The sequence below is a fragment of the Saimiri boliviensis genome, chromosome 2 (assembly GCF_048565385.1).
Source record: "Saimiri boliviensis isolate mSaiBol1 chromosome 2, mSaiBol1.pri, whole genome shotgun sequence".
Classification (NCBI taxonomy): Eukaryota; Metazoa; Chordata; class Mammalia; order Primates; family Cebidae; genus Saimiri; species Saimiri boliviensis.
Window position 1 is genome coordinate 57,761,370 of NC_133450.1, and position 19,392 is coordinate 57,780,761.

Genomic DNA, 19,392 nt, shown 5'->3' on the forward strand with positions numbered 1-19,392 from the left:
AAGTAATTCGCCCACCTCAGTCTCCTGAGTAGCTGGGATTACAGGCGTCCACCACCACACCTAGCTAATTTTTGTATTTTAGTAGAGACGGGGTTTCACCATGTTGCCCAGGCTGGTCTCGAACTCCTGACCTCATGATCTACCTGCCTCAGCCTCCCAAAGTGCTGGGATTACAGGTGTGAGCTACTGTGCCCAGCCCCTTCTTCCATCTTTTAAGGACCCTTGTGATTACAATGTGCTATCTGGATAATCCAAGATAGTCTCCTACTTTAAGATCCTTAAATTACTACATCTGCAAAGTCACTTTTGCTGTGTAAAGTAACATATAGAGGGGTCGGTCCATGGATTAAGATGTGGACATCTTTGGGAGGCCATTTGTCTATCACACTCCTCAAAGAGCCCACAATCCTAATGGCTAGAATGTTCTTATATTGAGATAAACTTTGTCTACATGGGAGTTTCTGAACATTGATCCAGAGGCTTTGTCCTCTGAAGTCACAAAGAGTAAATCTGGTGTCTGCCACATAACTCTCCTTCAGACGTTGGAAGACATATTAATCCCATCTCCACTGGCTTTTCTTCTGTGGAGAAAATAATTTCTTTAGCAATTTCATAAGACATGGTTCCAAAGTCCTATTATACTGGTTAGCCACCTATGAATATTGATATAGTTTGGATGTTTATCAAATCTCATGTTAAAATATGACTTCCAGTGTTGGAGAAGAGCGTGGTGGGAGGTGTCTGGGTCATGGCTTTGTGCCCTTTGATCGTTTAAGAGTCTGGGGCCGGACGCGGTGGCTCATGCCTGTAATCCAACACTTTGGGAGGACAAGGTGGGTAGATCATCTGAGGTCAGGAGTTTGAGACCAGCCTGACCAACATGGTGAAACCCCATCTCTACTAAAATACAAAAAAAGCAGCTGGGCATGGTGGTGGATGCCTGTAATCCCAGCTACTCAGGAGGCGGAGGCAGGAGAATTGCTTGAATCCAGGAGGCAGAGGTTGCAGTGAGCTGAGATCATGCTACTGCACTCCAGTCTGGGCGACAGAGCAAGACTCCATCTCCTTCTCCTCCTTCTGGGACCTCCTCCTCTCTCTCTCTCTCTTTCTTGATCTCTCTCTCACTGTGTAACATGGTGGCTCCCCTTAGCCTTATGAGCCATGACTGTAAGCTTCCTGAAGCACTCAGTAGAAGCAGATGCTGGCACCATGCTTCCTGTACAGCCTGCAGAACCCATGAGCCAAAATAAATATTTCTTTATAAATTAAAATTATCCAGCCTCAGGTATTCCTTTTCTTTTATTTTTTTCTTTCTTTCTTTCTTTTTTTTTTTTTTTTTTGGAGATGAAGTTTTGTTCTTGTTGCTCAGGCTGGAATGCAATGGTGCAATCTCAGCTCACCGAAACCTCTGCCTCCCAGATTCAAGCAATTCTCCCACCTCAGCCTCCTGAGTAGCTGGGATTACAGGCATGCACCACCATGCCTGGCTAATTTTGTATTTTTAGTAGAAACAGGGTTTCACCATGTTGGTCCTGCTGGTCACCAACTCCTGAGCTTAGGTGATCCACCTGCCTCATCCTCCCAAAGTGCTGGGAGTACAGACATGAGCTGCGGCGCCTGGCCAGGTATTCCTTTATAGCAATGCAAATGGACTAATACAGATACCTTTGGCTCATCAGCGTTTCTTCGAAATTATGGTATGGTCTGACCAAGCAAGAATAGAGAGAGACAATGTTCATTTGGTTCAATTTTTTTTTCTTAATTTTTTTATTATTGGTTCAGTTTTTATTAATGAAGCATTAAGATTAAAGTCAGTTATAATCCTTGCCTTTCCACGTACTGCTGAAGGATATATTTACCTGAAATACACTGCACCAACTTCGTGTTTGCTTTTGTAGAGATGGTTTTGTTCTGTCATGCAGGCTTGATCACACTGGAGTGATCATAGCTCACTGCAACCACCAACTCCTGCACTCAAGTGATCATCCCACTTTGACCTTCCAAAATGCTAGGACTAGAGGTGTGAGCTACTCTACCTGACCTGTATCATTAATTTTCTAACTTAAGTACTGAATTTCACAATTAGGCTTACTGAATAATTCTTTTTTGTTTGTTTTTGAGACAGAGTCTCGCTCTGTCACCCAGGCTGGAATGCAACGGCGCGATCTCAGCTCACTGAAACCTCCGCCTCCCTGGTTCAAGCGATTCTCCTGCTCAGCCTCCCAAGTATCTGGGACTACAGGTGACTGCCACCATGCCTGGCTAATATTTGTATTTTTAGTAGAGATGGGGTTTCACCATGTTGGCCAGGATGGTCTCGATCCCTTGACCTCATGATCCACCTGCCTCAGCCTCTCAAAGTGCTGGGATTACAGGTGTGAGCCACTGCACCCCCGATTACAGGCAGGAGCCATTGTGTCCAGCCTTACTGAATAATTCTTTTTTTTTTTATTTTTATTTTTCGTAGAGACAGGGTTTTACCATGTTGGCCAGGATGGTCTTGATCTACTGACCTTGTGATCTGCCCACCTTAGCCTTCCAAGTGCTGGGATTATAGGTGTGAGCCACAGTGTCTTGCCATTCTTTAGTGTCAATGAATACATTAATAATACTTAACAACTATATGTGATCTACAAATTTAAAGTTACGTGATTTCAATCCAAATAATTACTAAAATATTAAATGTAATAGAGCCCATGATAGAACCTTGCAATGTAACCAAAAGCCTCAGTCTAAGGGAACATTTATCTGCTTTTGTGAGTCAAAGTCAGTCAACCAATGTCTAACTACATCATAATCTGGTCCACATTTTTTCATTTGGCCCACAAGGATTTCATGTTTTACATTCTTTGTATAGCATTTTCCATATTACCAATATACTAATCTTATCTGAAAAATAAAGTTAGTGTGGCTTAACCTGTTCTTTGGCAAACTTAGGCTGGCTCTAAATGTCTTTTCCTTAAGTACTCTCAAATCACCTATGAAAATCCATTTGGACTTGTTCCTGGCACTAATTTTAAGTATGCCAGAATGTATCTTCCTTCCTTGTCAAAAATCACATTGTTCTGACTTTAGAGTCTTTTGACCCCTCTGTTCTTTTTTTTTTTTTTTTTTTTTTTTTTTTTTTTGAGACGGAGTTTCGCTCTTGTTACCCAGGCTGGAGTGCAATGGCGCGATCTCGGCTCACCGCAACCTCCGCCTCCTGGGTTCAGGCAATTCTCCTGCCTCAGCCTCCTGAGTAGCTGGGATTACAGGCACGCGCCACCATGCCCAGCTAATTTTTTATATTTTTAGTAGAGACGGGGTTTCACCATGTTGACCAGGATGGTCTCGATCTCTTGACCTCGTGATCCACCCGCCTCGGCCTCCCAAAGTGCTGGGATTACAGGCTTGAGCCACCGCGCCCGGCCGTCCCCTCTGTTCTTATAATTTCTCAACTATGCATCATTATGATGACGTAAGTCAAAAGATGGAAGGACTGTACATTATAACAAAAGTATTCTGCAAAGTAAAAAAATGCCATGTATAAAAAGATTGATATAGCAAATATTCTTTTATCTATAACTCTCTAAACACTACTATTGTACTTACTGGAGTTAATCCAAAAATTTGGTTCAGTTTGTGTGTGCAAATTTTGACTAATTTAAAAAACAGAACATACATAATAGAAACTTTTCTCATTAAAGTCTTCTTAAATAGACAAAAATAAATATTACCTATTTCAACCTTCTGCAAAGGGTCCAGAGGTCATTATGGCCCTAAGATGTTCACTTTTTTCAGGTGCCATTTTTAGTTTTAAAAATTCATGGACCCAGAACTTTGGGAGGCCAAGATGAGTGGATAATGAGGTCAGGAGATTGAGACCATCCTGGCTAAAACACGGTGAAACCCTGTCTCTACTAAAAATACAAAAAAAAATTAGCCAGGCACGGTGGCACACGCCTATAGTCCCAGCTACTCAGGAGTCTGAGGTAGGAGAATCGCTTGAACCTGAGAGGCAGAGGTTGCAGTGACCGAGATCACACCACTGCACTCCAGCCTGGGTGACAAAGCAAGACTCCATTTCAAAAAAAAAAATTCATGGAATATTTTGAGGAAACAGATGTATTCATGATCTTGATTGTGGTACTGATATGGGTGTAAACATATCAAAACACATCAAATTGTACAGTTTACTGCATGTCATGAGCTTGAACTTTTTTTACAATTTTATTGTAAAGAGATTTAAGCTCATAAAAGATGAGTGAACTGTAATTATATAAAACAACACAGATTAACTCCACAAACATAATGTTGAAAATAAGCCAGATATAGGCCGGGCATGGTGGCTCACACCTGTAATCCTAGCACTTTGGGAGGCCGAGGTGGGTGGATTACCTGAGGTCAGGAGTTTGACACCACCCTGGCCAACACGGTGAAACCCTGTCTCTACTAAAAATACAAAAATAGTTGGGCGTGGTGGCACATGCCTGTAGTCTCAGCTACTAGGGAGGCTGAGGCAGGAGAATCATTTGAACAGGGAGGCAGAGGTTGCAGTGAGCCAAGATCGTGCTATTACACTCCAGCCTGGGTGACAGAGCAACATTCCATCTCAAAAAAAAAAAAAATTAATAAAATTAAATAAAGAAGGTGGATACAAAGTACACAATGTGTAATTCATTCTTAAAAGATGGTAGTATAAGGCAGTCTAATGGGGTGGTAGTGACTTTTTGTTTCTTGAGCTGGATTATCACACAGGTATATTTACTTCATGGAAATTCACTGAGTTGTGCAGTTATGACTTGTCCACTTTTCTGTATATACGTTATTCAGTAAAAATCCACAAAAAGAGTGAGGGACATATGTTAAAATATAAGGGAAAGAATATGAAAATCACTTGTCTCAATAAAAAATTTACAACTGATACCGCACTGTAATTACGTAAGACCTGACCATTAGGAGAAACTAGGTGAAGGGTACAGAGAATCTCTTTGTATTAATTTTTCAACTTACTGTGAATATATATTTCAAAATTTAAAAATACTATTAACAGTGATATTTTAGTGTGTGAATCCCAATTAGATTTTCTTTTCTTTTCTTTTTTTTTTTTTTCCGAGGCGGAGTGTTGGTCTTGTTGCCCAGGCTGGAGTGGAATGGTGCAATCTCAACTCACCGCAACCTCCACCTCCCGGGTTCAAGTGATTCTCCTGCCTTAGGCTCCCAAGTAGCTGGGATTACAGGCATGCACCACCATGCCTGGCTAATTTTGTATTTTTAGTAGAGATGGGAGTTTCTCCATGTTGATCAGGCTGGTCTCGAACTCCCGATGTCAGGTGATCCACCTGCCTCGGCCTCCCAAAGTGCTGGGATTACAGGCGTGAGCCACCGCACCTGGCCATCTCAATTAGATTTTCTACTTATATCCTCTTTCTAAAAATTTCCCTTTCCTGCCTATTCCTCAAAATTGTAGTGAAAATCATCATTTTCAGCACAGGTTGTCCCAAATCTAGATGACAGTTGATTAGTCAGGGATGGACATCTGCCCCAATGTAGGCTGGCTGGAGCCTTTTCCTGGGAAATGGCATTTGGACTGAGAAACAGCCATCTCTCTTCATATGTCCAGACTATAATTTGTAAACTGAAGGGCTGCCAGCATGTTCTATTTTCCATCTTGTGGTTTGGGGAAGCAGGAGAACCTGATGGACAGAATGAAGCTGATGTACAAAGGGAAGAGAAGACATGGGACAGAGTCTCTTTGACATTCACCTTCCTGGCTCCTCATGTCCAGTTCAATTTACGACCTTGGGTTCTGTGAGACATTTCTATGTGTTTAAAATACATTCACCTCATTATCTAAGCAAGATCCATTCAGATTTCTATTACTTGCAACCATAATCCTAACTAGCACATCTAGGAAGACACACAGATTTTGTCCTGTGGGTTATACTTAGAATATGTCCGTCTTTTTTTTTTTTTTTTTTAATTTAAGAAGTATGAGGCCGCAAGCAGTGGCTCAAGCCTACAATTCTAGCATTTTAGGAGGCACAGTCAGGAGGATCGCTTGAGCCCAAAAATTTGAGACCAGCTTGGGCAACATAGGGAGACGCTGTCTCTTAAAAAAAAAAAAATTAGCTGGCAGGCACCCTGTGGTCTCTGCTACTTGGTAGGCTGAGGTGAGAGGATTTCTTGAGCCTTGGAGGTTGAGGTTGCAGTGAGCCACGATTGTACCACTGCACTCCAGCCTGGAAACAGAGTGAGACCCTATCTCAAAAGACAGACAAACAAACGTAATTAAGTGTGACTTTACCGTATGTAAGATAGAGATTGGCGCTCCGGCATAGTATAATCACAGAAGATACACTAAAAGTCATTTAACCCATCCCTCCTGTTTTCAGGTGAGAAAACTACAGTTTAAGGGCCTTAGCCAAAGTCCTACAGCCAGCTGCTAGAAGTATCAGACCCAGCACCATGTCACCTTTCCCACATCAGTAATGCACAGTAAGTCCTGGAGAGAAACATCAGGATGCTCCAGAGGGTTTTATTTGTTTGTGTATAGTGTGTATAGTATACTAACTGCATAATGAATTAATAAGAACATGGTTAACAAAGACCTACTTGGGAGATCAAATGAATAAGAGATGATGTGTAGGGATATAAATAGTTACAGGTACTTAATTCTAAAAACAATCTATAAGTTTTATCATTATTAGTCATGGAAGCATTCCATGTGTCACTTAGAACAGATGTAGTCTATCGAGAGTTAAAAAAAAAAAACAATTTGAGGACAGATTACTCAAACATTTTAATTCAAATAGTATCTAGAATTGAGAAAAAAAAAAAAGACTATATTCAACAGGATGTAAATACTAAGTTTGACGTAAACTTCCTGAGAGGTGGAGGTTTGCTTGGAAACTTCCTGCTTGGTCATAACAGAGAGCTGGAACACATTAGTCTACCTCTCTTGATTTGGTCAGTACTGTTGATTTAATGTACTGATTTGGGATTATTCTTAGCAAAAGTTGCCAAAGCACAGCATTGTGTTGACATATTTTGGGAGGTAACTATAAGGTGGAAAATAAGTATTATCCAGTTTTTGGCAGGGCTTAGTGGCTCATGCCTGTAATTCCAGCACTTTGGGATGCCAAGGTGGGCGGATTATGAAGTCAGGGGTTTGAGACCAGCCTGACCAACACGGTGAAACCTATCTCTTCTAAAAACACAAAAATTAGCCAGGCGTGGTGGCAGGCTCCTGTAATCCCAGCTACTCAGAGGGTGAGGCAGGAGAATCGCTTAAGCTTGGGAGGTGGAGGTTGCAGTGATTCGATACTGTGCCACAGCATTCCAGCCAGGGCAACAGAGCGAGACTCTGTCTCAAAAAAAAAAAAAAAAAAAAATATATATATATATATATTATCCAGTTTTATTTTTTCTTTTTAAAATGTTTTCCTTTTTTTCCCATTTTCTTTATTTTTTATTATCCAATTTTTAAATATAAAGGAGTCTAATGAACATGTGACTTCCTGGAAAGCAAAGCACAGAATAGAAAATGCGTAATTTATAGCTTTCAGTTTTCTGTTCCCTTTATTGAAGTAGCTGTTCCTATCAGTGTCAGTACTTTAGCCACCCAAAGTTGTGGCTGTCTAATTTTTGTTTTTTTTGTTGTTGTTGAGACGAGGTCTCGCTCTGTCACTCAGGCTGGAGTGGCTATGCATGTCCTATACCTAATCAATCTCCAGCTACTGGACATTTAGGTGGTTTCCAATTTACTGTCATTCTAAAATAACACTGCAGTAAATCAATATACATAAATCATTTTGTAAATATCCAATTATTTTCTTAAGTTTTTAGAAATTGAACTGTTTATTCAAAGTATTTAAACATTTTTAAGGTCTTTGTGACACTGCTGTCAGCAACAGATGAGGATTTCCTATTCTGATGGGTGGAACCTTTCTAGCGGTGGTAATATTGCTTACATGAAGACTTGTTTTGAAGATGCAGGAAGTTATATAATAGAGACTTTCCTCACTGGCACGCTGTACCAGGAAGGAGACACAACGCTCTATCTACCATAGTTGGCCAGTTTGGTATTTGAATGGAAATGGCAAGTTTGTGTTTAAGGTGGTGTGTCACACTTGTGTCATGTGAGACACAATATGAAGATCAAAGAGGAGAAAAACCTTTGGGGCAGTTTTATTAGTCTCCAGGGTGCTTTTGCTAAATATCTTCAATTAAGCAATCTATCACAGATTGATGGTACTGGCCTTCCTACCCTGAATCCTCTCCTCTTCAAAGGTGATAACTAATTTCATTATTTTCATCAGGTTCTCTTTTTGTGTGTGTGTGCCCTTCTCCTGATTGTAAAGATCAAGTTCTCAAAGATAAGTTTCTTTCTTTAATTTTTAACTAATTTTTACTAAAACAAAGAAAAAGAAAACCAAGTGGCATTACCTTTGAATATATGTGTGATGAGGGTTAATCATTTCCTGTTTTAATGTGTATGATACTAAGTATACTGTCTGTCTCCATTTTTATCTTATTTATTTTTTTGAGACAGAGTCTAGCTCTGTTTCCCAGGCTGAAGTACAGTGGTGCAGTCTCGGCTCACCACAACCTCTGCATCCCTGTTCAAGCGATTCTCCTGCCTCAGACTCCCAAGTAGCTGGGATTACATGTGTGCGCCACCATGCCTGGCTAATTTTTATATATTTAGCAGAGATGGGGTTTCACCATGTTGGCCAGGCTTCTCTCAAACTAGGCTTCTCTCAAACTCCTGACCTCAGGTGATCCGCCCACCTCAGCCTCCCAAAGTGCTGGGATTACAGGCGTGAACTACCATGCCCAGCCCTGTTTCAAATTTTAATGCAATCTGTCACTAAGGAATTTCAAAGCTGTTATTTAAGATGTTAATTATATAATACACAAATATCACAGTTGCATGATTTCATCTATTAAGACATTCTTAGAAAAGAGTGTGAATATACTGTCACTTTATTACAAACAAGCCTATATTGGAAGATATATGGTAATATGACACCATGGTACATATTATAACTCCCTGATAACAATAGGTCATGCATTATTGAAAAATATAATGTCAAACAACATTCCAGTTGGTAATTTATTTCATTTGTCTAGCAATCTCTACTCCGTATCCCTCCCTCAAGTAGAACATGCACTCCATAAAGACTACAAGCTTGCTTGTCTGTTCACTGCTGCATTTTTATCCTGAACATTTCTGGACATATTACTATATATCAGGTTTATATAATTTTACTATAGGTATGTAAATATTTGCTGAATGAATAAAAATAGATAATTTTAAAAGGTAAAAAATGCTGATTTTCAGTAGCTTTGAAATAGAAAAAAACGGGTAAAAAATGGCACTGAATTTACAAAACATAATAAACAGAAGTTCTAAATGATATTAAGTTCTAAAATCAGATTTGTCAATATACTTCCAAGTTTAATCTAATTCCAAACTTAAAATGATAGCATGTAATATCAATTCATTGAATAATGTAGTTCGATAGTAATTGTTAAAGTTCAGAGACAGTAGCAAAGACAGAGTGGGTCAAAGGTAGCACTTGGGGTCTGACTAAACGTTTGAAAAAGGCCATCAACCCGTGTGGGCAGGTGTCCATGAAGGATGAGAAAGGAGGCAACTGCAGTGGCAACTTCTTTTTCTCTGGTTCTGTGGGCTTCTCTTTAACGTTTATTTTTTCACTCTTTATCATCCAAAACTAAAGGATTAATGAACTTTGGAGGATCTAAGCAACCGCTCTTCAGTAAACAGGTAACTTACAGTCTTAGGGGAATTAATTATAGGGTATGATAGACTTAATGGAAGCTTAGAAAACCCTTTTTTTGGTTAACTACCATATGTACTCTATTTATTTATTAAAGGCTAGTCAAGTGAAGCAGTGGGAATGGAAAAGGAACAAAGGAATCTGTAACTGGTTGTGATCAATTAGTCACAAACACCACTGCACTCGGACTAGCCCACATAGCACACTTTAAAACTTTTTACCAAAATCTTAAATATCAGAACAAAACAAAAAGCTTGTTTGATTTTTTTAACCCTTGTTTTTATTATGAAATTACACATAACAAAGACTATATAAAACATATATATAGATTAAAAAATAACTGAAGAAACATCTATGTACTCACCAGCTTAAGTTCTTGGTTGGGAACAGTGGCTCATGCCTGTAATCTAAGCACTTTGGGAGACCGAGACTTGAGGATTACTTGAGCCCTGGAGTTTGAGAGCAGCCTGGGCAACAGAGACCGCATCTCTACAAAAAAATAAAATAGTAGCTAGGTGTTGTGGTTCACACCTGTAATCCTAGCACTTTGGGAGGCTGAGGTGGGCAGATTGCTTGAGCCCAGGAGTTTGAGATTAGCCTGGGCAACTTGATGAAACATTGTCTCTACAAAAAAAATTTAAAAATTAGCTGGGCATGGTGGTATGCACCTGTAGTCCCAGCTACTTGGGAGGCTGAGGCTGCAATGAGACATGATTGTGTCATGTGCCACTACATTCCATCCTGGGCAATAGAGACCCTGTAATCAAAAGAAGAAGGAGGAGGAGGAGGAAGAGGAGTGGGGGAAGAAGAGGGGGAAGAGGGGAGGAGGAGAAAGAAGAAGAAAGAAGAAGGAGAAGGAGGAGGAGAGAAGCATTTCTTAAATTAACTATGAGAATTGTCAGGCTGTCTGTTTTCCAGCTGAGTTTCACAAAATGGGGGCTGCATAATTACATAGATTGATACATTCAAGTCCACAGGCTCTGGTAATTTGTACTAAAGAATACTTATTTCGGCCAGGTGCAGTGGCTCACGCTTGTAATCCCAGCACTTTGGGAGGCCGAGGCAGGTGGATCAGGAGGTCAAGAGATCGAGACCATCTTGGTCAACATGGTGAAACCCCGTCTCTACTAAAAATACAGAAATTAGCTGGGCATGGTGGCACGCGCCTGTAGTCCCAGCTACTCAGGAGGCTAAGGCAGGAGAATTGCTTGAACCCAGGAGGCAGAGGTTGTGGTGAGCTGAGATCGTGCCATTGCACTCCAGCCTGGGTAACAAGAGCGAAACTCCATCTCAAAAAAAAAAACCAAAAAACTTATTTCCAGAACTAACCAGTGTTATCACAGAACTAGGAGCGTATTATTTTACAGAATAGTGGAGAACTAATTAGGTACCTACGACTTGTAAAAATAGAACCTCATGGTTTTAAATGGAAAAGTCCGACTGGAAACTACAGTTCTTTAAGATTAATTTCTAAACTCAGAAGTGAGATGATGATACAATCAGTTGGCAAGTAACTAAGTTTTTCCTAGGCAATGCCTCCCTTGGCTGGGTAAAGAATACATCTTCTCACATGCATATTAACTTCTTTGAGTGAAATCTGAGGTGTAAGATAATATTTATCAAACAGAATCTATATTAGTTATCTCTTCCTGTGTAAAAAATTATCCCAAAAGTTGGTGCCGTAAAGCAATAAACAATTATTTTCTTTTTCTTTTTTTTGAGACGGAGTCTCGCTCTGTCACCCAGGCTGGAGTGCAGTGGTGCAGTCTTGGCTCACTGCAACCTCCACCTCCTGGGGTTCAAGTGATTCTCCTGGTCAGCCTCCTGAGTAGCTGGGATTACAGGCATCCGCCACCACACTGGGTTAATTTTTGTATTTTTGGTGGAAATAGAGTTTCTCCATGTTGGCCAGGCTGGTCTCAGACTGTGGGGAACGTTCCCGTGTGAGACCCGCAAAAGGAGTGGGTCTTACTATACAGTGAGCTTGGTCCCAAACATAGTTTCCTGCTGGAGGCAGTCGAGCTATGGGAAAGAAGGAACTGAAAGATGGATGATCAGTTTCTGCTACTAACCACGATGATGTTTGGGCCTAAACTATGTGGTTCTGCTAGACTGAGCGACTCCATACCAGCAACCAGTTTCTGCTTTTAACTTTTATGACTCTTTCTTTAAGAATAGCTTTGCCAGGCGCGATGGCTCAAGCCTGTAATCCCAGCACTTTGGGAGGCCGAGGCGGGTAGATCACGAGGTCGAAAGATCGAGACCATCCTGGTCAACATGGTGAAACCCCGTCTCTACTAAAAATACAAAAAAACTAGCTGGGCGTGGTGGCGCATGCCTGTAATCCCAGCTACTTAGGAGGCTGAGGCAGGAGAATTGCCTGAGCCCAGGAGGCGGAGGTTGCAGTGAGCCGAGATCGCGCCATTGCACTCCAGCCTGGGTAACAAGAGCAAAACTCCGTCTAAAAAAAAAAAAAAAAAGAAAAAAAAGAATAGCTTTAACCTTTTCTTTACTTGCATGACTGCCTTTTACCCTAGATAATGGTTTAACGACTTACATTGTGACTTTCTGATAGTTACCTGAACAGAGACCCCTTCTGGAAAAATAGATAAAACACACCACCTGGTCACTTTTATGAGCTGTGATCATAAACCCCCTGCACAACAAAATGTACTTGTGACTTTGATTTTGTAACTTTCTGTCCCCTTTTATTGTTCTTCGCATACTGTGAGGATGATGTCATTTACTTTGATCTTAAGTTATATAATGAGATCCTGGACAAGAATAAACTTGCTGTTTAGGCACTGCCTTCTCAGTCCTCCAGACCCCGCTTTCTGTCTCTCTTTATTTCCGCGCACTCTCTCTTCCAGGTATTGGGACCCTCTTGCAGGTCAAGAGATCCCCCGGCAGACATGCCGTCCAGACTGTCTCCGACATCAGACTCCCAACCTCAGGTGATCTGCCCACCTTGGCCTCCCAAAGTGCTGGGATGACAGGCATGAGCCACTGTGCCCGGTCTAAACAATTACTTTTTTACAGAGTCCATGAGTAAGGAAGCTAGGCAAAGCTTAGTTGGGTCTTTTTGGCTCTGGGTTTCTCATAGGCTGTACAGAAGCTGTTGAGTGGGTGCCGCAGTCATCTTAAGGCTTGACTAGGTGTTGATGTTGGCAGGACTTAGTCACTATCAGGGTGTTGGACTCAGGGCCTCCATTTCTCACTGGCTGCTGACTAGAGGCTACCCTCCATTTTTTTTTTTTGCCACATGGACCTATCCTTTGGGCAGTTCACAGCATGGCAATTTCCTTCACTGGAATGAGCAGGTGAGAGGGGAAGACAGAGTGAGAGGAAGACAGAAATCACAGTCTTTTGTAACCTAATCTCAGATGTGACATTCTGTCACTTTTGAGATGGAGTCTCGCTCTGTCGCCCAGGCTGGAGTGCAGTTGTGTGATCCTGGCTCACCGCAACCTCTGCCGCCCGGGTTCAAGTGATTCTCCTGCCTCAGCCCCGAGTAGCTGGGACCACAGGCACTTGCCACCATGTCTGGCTAATTTTTGTAGTTTTAGTAGAGACGGGGTTTCACTATCTTAGCCAGGCTTGTCTTTGAATTCCTGACCTGTGATCCACCAACCTTAGCCTCCCAAAGTGCTGGGATTACAGGCGGGAGCCACTGCACCCAGCCAGCAATATTCTATTCTTTAGAAACAAGTCACTAGGTACAAACCATGAACAAGAGGAGGAAATTGCACAAGGATGTAAAGACCAAAAGGTATGCTACTTGGGAGCCATTTTAGATGCAGCCTACCATAGTAACTCTAGAAAGAAGGAAATACAAAAAGGAAAAATGCTTCAAAAACAAGTGGTGCTAAAATGAAAAAAATAAGAATAGAAAAAGATAGCATGGGGAGAAATGTCAGATATAGGTGAAGTGGAGGAAGGCAGCAAATCACACTGCCATGTGTGTACCTATGCAACAATCTTGCATGTTCTTCACATGTACCCCAAAACATAAAATGCAGGCCGGGCGCGGTGGCTCAGCCTGTAATCCTAGCACTTTGGGAGGCCGAGGCGGGTGGATCACGAGGTCAAGAGATCGAGACCATTCCGGTCAACATGGTGAAACCCCGTCTCTACTAAAAATACAAAAAATTAGCTGGGCATGGTGGCGTGTGCCTGTAATCCCAGCTACTGAGGAGGCTGAGGCAGGAGAATTGCCTGAACCCAGGAGGCGGAGGTTGCGGTGAGCCGAGATCGCGCCATTGCACTCCAGCCTGGGGTAACAAGAGCGAAACTCCGTCTCAAAAAAAAAAAAAAAAGAAAACATAAAATGCAATTAAAAAAAAAAAAGAAAAAAAAAAGAATAGAAAAAGAAAAAAGTAAAAATGTTAACTCAGCTAAGAGTCATTATGAAGGATTACCTTTTGTATGCAGACATGGCATTACTGATTATGATTCCTTTGGCATATGTGGTCAGGAATGGAAAGACTGCTAATTGAAATAAGAATGCTTTTCACAAAAAACAGACATGGATCTAAGATTCATAGCCATTGTTCACTATTTGTAGAGTTTCCTGCTGTTTTTTACTTTACAATTTTTATAGTGAAGCAAACATTAAACATGAATTAGCAAAGTGGTACTGTGACTTACAACTTAAAAACAATTCTGGGATACACCAATCAATAAGAATATATTGAGCACCTATATGTCTAGAAAGTTACTGATACTAGAAAAGTATAAGACAGTATCTGCCCTCAACTAGTCTGCGGCAGGTCTCAAAAATCTATGCAATAGGAATTAACCCCTTACTAGGGTACTGTATCAGATTCTGGGCTTTAAATTCAAGAGACGAAGAAAACAGGAAAAAATCCAGAGGCATGATTAACCAAAGGATTAAAAATTTGAGGACAGAATTTATGTGGAAAGGTTAAAGGCACAATGCTTATTTAACCTGAGGAAGGTGAAAGTTGCCTAGTAATCATCTTTAAGTTTATGAATAGTTACACAGAAGATGGAAATAAATGTTTGTGCCCTCAATGAGAAACCTACAAGAGAACTGGATTTCTAATATAGTAAGCATATTAAAAAGTTTTAAAATATATGTATTATAGGGAGAACTGTTTAGGAAGGGTCAATGAATTTTTTTTTCTTTAGGGCTGCTTAAAAAAATGTTTCCTCACCGTTTTGCCAATACTATGAAAAAAATTCAGTTTAGAATCTGGAACTGATCTGGATGGGATTCAAGGGAAACTAGCAGGGGCTGTACAGTCCCTCTGACTCCTCCCCAATTGTGGGAGCTAAGCTACTAGAAGCAGGAAGTAAGTTGGTGTCTCGAGTCAGACAAGAAAGGGGAGGCCAGGCCATAGCCGCCACGAAACTCTGGTTACTTCTTTTTTTTTTTTGACATGGAGTTTCGCTCTTGTTACCCAGGCTGGAGTGCAATGGCACGATCTCGGCTCACTGCAACCTCCGCCTCCTGGGTTCAAGCAATTCTCCTGCCTCAGCCTCCTGAGTAGCTGGGATTGCAGGCACGTGCCACCATGCCCAGCTAATTTTTTGTATTTTTAGTAGAGACAGGGTTTCACCGTGTTGACCAGGATGGTCTCAATCTCTCGACCTCGTGATCCACCCGCCTCGGCCTCCCAAAGTGCTGGGATTACAGGCTTCAGCCACCGCGCCCGGCCGGAACTCTGGTTACTTCTAAACAGCAACTTTTATAGGATATTTTTCTCCAGTGTCATTAAGACATTTTATGTATAGAATATAATTATACACCCAATTTTTAACAGTGGCTTCTGTCAATAACTGCAAAGGGTGTGAGATTTTTATCCTACAAGCAAGCTAGTAAGTTAGCCTGCCAGTTTCATGGATGCCAGCAGAAGATACAAAGGACAATTTATTACTCAGTGCAATAGTAGGGGCCAGATAATCTATCACCATTTTCTTTCACTGGTCCTCTGGTTGTGGGACAGGTAATATTCACACAGTCCTATGGGGTGACATGGAGTGGCCTTGGTGGACACTGTGCATGTGAGGTGGCTGCATCACAGTGAGGAAGCCCAAGCATAGGAAACTGTAATATTTGATAATGGGCCATAAGCAAACCTGGAAAGCCTTTGCTCTGTAGGGAGACATTAACTTTATTATACAGGAAAGTAAACAAGCCTGATCTCTGCTCTAAAGGGAAATACTATCTCTAAATTAAGGCTCACCTGTAATCCCAGTGCTTTGAAAGAGCAGGGCAGTGGCTGGGTGTGGTGGCTCGCATCTTTAATCCCAGCACTTTGGGAGGCTGAGGCAGGAAGATCCCTTGAGCCCAGAAATCAGAGACCAGCCTCGACAACACAGGGAGACCCCATCTCAACATATTAGCTGGGCATGTATACATGCATATGTATCTGTAGTCCTACATACATCTGTAGTCATGCATATGTGTCTGTAGTGCTAGATACTCAGGAAGCTGAGAATTTCACTACTGCGCTCCAGCCTAGGCTTCTAAAAAATTAGAAGGCATTTGAAGAGTGAGACCATGTCTCAAAAACAAACAAACAAAACTAATTTGACTATTCTGAATATACTATATTGAGATAAACTAGCTGTTCTCAAGAGCCCCTTTACATTATAAGATCAGATAAATTGGCCAGGCGCAGTGGCTCGCACCTGTAACATAATAAGCAATTAAAATAATTTTTTGCACATGTTTTCTAAAAGCCTTTGAGATATTACCTAAGTTGCTTAATTATTAGCTAGTACAACATCTTGGTAAAGTATCATGATTTTCTCATTTGTCAATTGTTCATTTTCCGTCTTTCATGCTTTTCTACTTTTCTCCAACTTATAAAATGATTCAAAAAATTAAGATGCAAAATATGTTCTTATGCAACATTTGAATTATCCATATAATTTTTTTTTGAGACAGAGTTTCGCTCTTGTTACCCAGGCTGGAGTGCAATGGCGTGATCTTGGCTCACCGCAACCTCTGCCTCCTGGGTTCAGGCAATTCTCCTGCCTCAGCCTCCTGAGTAGCTGGGATTACAGGCACACACCACCATGCCCAGCTAATTTTTTGTATTTTTAGTAGAGACAGGGTTCCACCATGTTGACCAGGATGGTCTTGATCTCTTGACCTTGTGATCTACCCACCTCGGCCTCCCAAAGTGCTGGGATTACAGGCTTGAGCCACCACGCCTGGCCGAATTATCCATATAATTAACAAAATATTAGGAAATTAAAACTTTATGCTGTTACTTCTGCTACCACCCAGGATGGTGTAACAGGGACCAGAATTAACCTCCCACCTAAAACAATTTAAAAACTGAGCAAAAATATATTAGTTAACTGTTTTCAGATATCAACAGCAGGCAGTGCAGGACAGTGATTTCTCAGAGAAGGAAACAAAAAAGGTGGGTCTAATGATTGCTGTGGGAGAATTTCCAGGCTGCAGCACAAGGAGGAGCAACCCAAATAGATGTTGGCCACCACTTTAGTTAAACAAACAGTATGAAGGTCTGGGGTGGGTGGGGGTGGTGGTGAAGGCATTGGAATTTGCAAGGTAAAAACCAGAGGAGAGAACTACACAAAAGAAGCACTCAGAAGGGTTCTCCTTGAGTCTTCAGCTGAGTTCTGATCATCAGTACATGTATGTGGAGAAAACGACCAAGATTTGAGAAAGAAGCACTGGAGAAGAACAAGTAGAACAAAACTTGGATTTAAAAAGGACCAGAAACTGTGTTCCAACCAGATCAAGTGGAAAAACTTGTAAGATGCAAGACACTGAGTAGTCTTGAGAAAGTACTGCTTCAGTAGCTGAGCCAAATGAACCCCAGATTAAAGGTTGTAATGGGCCTTCCTATAAAAGATTCAAGTGCAGGCACAGTGGCTCATGCCTGTAATCCCAGCACTTAGGGAGGCTGGGGTTGGAGGATTACCTGAGGTCAGGAGGTTGAGACCAGCCTGGCCAACATGGTGAAACCCCACCTCTACTAAAAATACAAAAATTAGCTGGGAGTGGTGGCACATGCCTGTAATCTCAGCTACTCAGGAGGCTGAGGCATGACAATCACTTGAACCTGGGAGGAATGAGAATCACTTGAACCTGGGAGGTTGTAGTGAGCTGAGATCAGGCCGCTGCTCTCCAGCCTGGGTGACAGGGAGACTCTGTCTAAAAAAAAAAAAAAAAATTGGTGCAGTGGCTCACACTTGTAATCTGGGTGCAGTAGCTCAAACCTGTAATCCCAGCACTTTGGGAGGTCAAGGCAGGTGGATCCCCTGAGGTCAGGAGTTCGAGATCAGCCTGGATAACATGACAAAACCTCATCTCTACTAAAAATACAAAAATTATCCGGGAGTGGTGGCACGTGCCTGTAATCTCAGCTACTCAGGAGGCTGAGTCAGCAGAATTGCTTCAACCTGGGAGGCAGAGGTTGCAATGAGCTGAGATTACCCTAATGTACTCTAGCCTGGGTGACAGAGAGAGACTCTGTCTGGAAAAAAAAAAAAGGATTAATAAACTTGAAGGCATAGTAATAGAAATTATAAAAAATGAAACAGAAATATAAAAGATTGGGTTAAAAAAAATCAGATCTCAATGATCAGATCTCATTGCACTGTGGGAAAACATAAAGCAGCCGAATATATGTGTAGCTGGAATCTCAAAAGAGGAAGACTAAAATGGAGAGATAGAAGAAATATTTGAAGAAATAATAGCCAAAACATTTTCCAACCCCAAGCAAAAGAAACACGAAATGAAACACACCAAGGCACAAATGAAAGCCACAAAAAGAATAGATTAAAAACAGGGCCAAGTGTGGTGGCTCATGCCTACAATCCCAGCACTTTGTGAGGCCACGGCAGCAGGACTGCTTGAGCCCAGAAATTTGAGACCAGTCTGGGCAACATGGTGAAAACCTATCTCTACAAATAATAATAATTATTATAATAAAATATAAAAATTAGCCTGATGTGTTGGTGCCATGTCTGCAGTCCCAGCTACTGGGGAGGCTGAGGTGGGAGGATAGCCTGAGCCTTCTAGGCTTAGGTTGAGGCTGCAGTGAGCCATGATCACATGACCACACTCCAGCCTGGGCAACAGAGTAAGACCCTGTCTCAAAAAAAAACAAAAACAAACAAAACAAAACAAAACAAAACAAAAAAACAGCCAGAGAAACAGCCTACAAGTGCTGATGAACAAAGGCAAGAATTACAGACAATGTGGCTCACGCCTGTAATTCCAGCACTCTGGGAGGCTGAGGCAGGTGGATTGCTTAAGCCCAGGAGTTCAAGCAGCTTAGGCAACATGGTGAAAGCCCATCTCTACAAAAGATATAATAATTAGCTGGGTGTGGGGATGCACATCTATGTCCCAGTGACTCAGGAGGCTGAGGTGGAAGGATCACCTAAGCCTGGAAGGTCATGGTTGCAATGAGCAATGATCACACCACTGTACTCCAGCATGGGTGACAGAGAGAGACCCTGTATCAAAATAAATAAATAAAGTATACAATTCAGTGGTTTTTAGTATAATCAGTTGTGCAACTATCACCACAATCTAAACTACTTTTATCACCTCAGAAAGAAACCTTGTACCTATTAGTAATCACTTCCCATCCTC